Raw genomic sequence first — 2,778 nt, 5'->3', positions numbered from 1 at the left:
AAAACCCAAGCGTGTTCTACAGTCTGCGTGTCCCCCGACACTTCCTGGAGAGGCAGCCTGTTTCCCAGGAGAGGAGACACTCCCCCGGTTCCTGTGGAGGGCTGCCTGCGCGTGCTCCACGGTGGCCCTGCGTGTGGCGCACGGTCACTTAACCTGCCCCTGGCGGCTGCCCACAACCAGCACCGAGCAGCTGGGGTCTCCGCCGAGGTCTCTGTGGAGACAGTCCTGGGAGTACAAGAGCTCCGGTCGGCAGATGCCCCCCTTTTAGTTCTGAGAGCTTGCAAATTGCCTTCCCAGGAGGGGGCATGAATTCACCCTCATTTACTGTCCACCCGATCTTTAGGGATCTCAGAGGTAAAACATGCTTCTCATCTCGCTCTTTTCATGGAGGGAAGGGACTCCGGCCGGGAATTCTGCTGTGAATAGCACCGAGAAATTCCTGGGGAGGCACCTTCTTTATTTCATCGTTTTTAAAAGCAGCGAAAGCCTGGTGTAAATGCTGGCTGATTCACTTCGCCTCAGTCGCGTGCAGAGGCAGCCAGGAGGCTGAGCTGCAAGGGAGAGAGGCTGTGCTTAGTTAAAGGACTTACTGACTAGGTGGTGGAAATTAGACTTATGCCTCCGTGTGCAAAGACCTTGAAAACCAGTCCTCAGCAGCCCCTCACCACGGTAACCTCCCACACGGCGCCCTCCTGGCTGCAGAGCCTCCTGGCTGGGGGTGGACCCAGCTGGTGACCCCGCCAACAAGGAAGCTGTAACTGTCCCAGCCCACAGGGGGCAGGGCGGCAGCCCCTCCCCACCCACCAAGGAGGCTGCTCTGGATCTGAGAGCGGAGCCCCTGGAAGAACCCCCGTTCCTGAGTTCAGAGTAGAGTTGGGCCGGAGGAGGGCGTTGCCCGGAGCATCTGGTCAGGGCATGTCAGGTTGAACTCCCCAGGCTTGGTGTGGCCTTCGTGGCCTGCAGCAGTCCGCTTCTCTTCGGGAGGTGCAAGTGTGACTCCGGAACAACTCCCAGGAGCCAGCAAAGACTCTTAGCTTAAAACCCTTGAGAAACGATCCATCCGAGTTGCCCCCCAGTTCATGTGACCGCCCCCCAGAGCTGGGTGGGCTTTCCACGTGACTGGAATTTGATCGTGTCTCCACAGCAAACTTCCTGAATTTTTGAAGAAAAATTAATGTTATGAAAAGTTTCACCTAAACATAGATTGTGCTGGTAGCTGTACAACACTGTAAAGATACTAAACACCATAGCCTTTTGGACTTTAAATAAGAAACCCGTAGGCTACGTGTCCTATATCCCAGTAAAGTTGTTAGCATTTTTTTAAATGTTTGCATTGAAAGGTAATTATCATTTTTTTATGCGTGAGGTGACAATGCATCCCACACCCAGCCGTGCTCAGGTTGGAGCGGAGGGAGGCGAGTGGGCTCTGAGATGCACACACAGCCCTTCCATTCAGCACCTCTCACCCGACTCCAGGCAGCCAGGGAGGCAAAAATAGTGACTGTCAACATTACCCTGGGCCATTTTTAACAGAAAGCGTCTGTCACTGCGCAGAAAGCACAGGGTGCAGGCTGTTAAATATAAACTCTGTACCTTAAGATGAGTGTGAAAATATAGCCCGGGTACAGTACCGTACAGTGCATAAGAAGGCAAGACAGTGTGGTGCTGTTTAATTTTGTAACCTATTTCTGACTGAGTGTGTCTAGATGGGATTTTAGCAAGTTCAATGTTCATGTGATTGGACCCCACATTAGGTTGAAATTTAATCATTCATTCAGCTATACCATATTGAATTAAACCAACGTAACAACAGGGGGTATTATGGGTGGTTTTGTGTATAATCGTGCTCAGCTCTCAGATATCCTCAGGCAGCTTATCCCTTCCGAGGTTCATGTCTGGGAAAACTTTCTGGTTTTATTGAGAGACTAGAGGCCCAATGCATGAAAATTCATGCAAGAGTAGGTCTTCCTTCCCCTGGCTGCTGGCATTGGCTTCCCTCTGACACCCCGGACCCGGGCTTCCCTCCTCCAGCCGCCAACAGGCACCTGAGACACAGGCTGCTTCCCTCCGGTCCCGGCTTCATCCAGAAGGACGTCCGGAATGACACCCAGAAGGACATCCAGTCTAATTTCTTTCCTCTAGAGCAAGACAACATATTACCCTTTTATTATTATAGATTAGTGATAGAACATGGTATAAGGCTAAGGTGTACAGCATAACGATTTATGGATATAGACATAGATGATGACACAATAGGACTACTTAACATTTATCACCTCACACAGGTAAGATTTTTTCCTTATTATGAGAACTTTTAAGACCTACTCTTTGAGCAACTTAGAAATGGATAATGAAGTATTAACTACAGTTACCATGCTGTACGTTACATCCCCAGAACTTATTTGTCTTATAACTGGAAGTTTGTACCTTTTGACCATGTTTACCTAATTCCCCATCTCCCACCCCACCCCAGGCAATCACCAATCTGATCTCTGTATCTGGAGTTTGGTTTTTATTAGATTCCACATATAAGTGAAATAATAGTGTTTGTCTTTCTCTGAATGACTTGTTTCATTTAACATAACTCTCTAGGCCAGTGGTTCTCAACCTTCCTAATGACGCAACACTTTAATACAGTTCCTCATGTTGTGGTGACCCCCAATTTCATTGTTACAAATTGAACATAATTAAAGCATAGTGATCAATCACAAAAACAATATGTAATTATATATGTGTTTTCCAATGGTCTTAGGCGACCCCTGTGAAAGGGTCGTTCGA

The sequence above is a fragment of the Myotis davidii genome, unplaced genomic scaffold, assembly GCF_000327345.1.
Source record: "Myotis davidii unplaced genomic scaffold, ASM32734v1 scaffold648, whole genome shotgun sequence".
Taxonomy (NCBI): domain Eukaryota; kingdom Metazoa; phylum Chordata; class Mammalia; order Chiroptera; family Vespertilionidae; genus Myotis; species Myotis davidii.
This window is presented reverse-complemented; position numbering follows the sequence as displayed.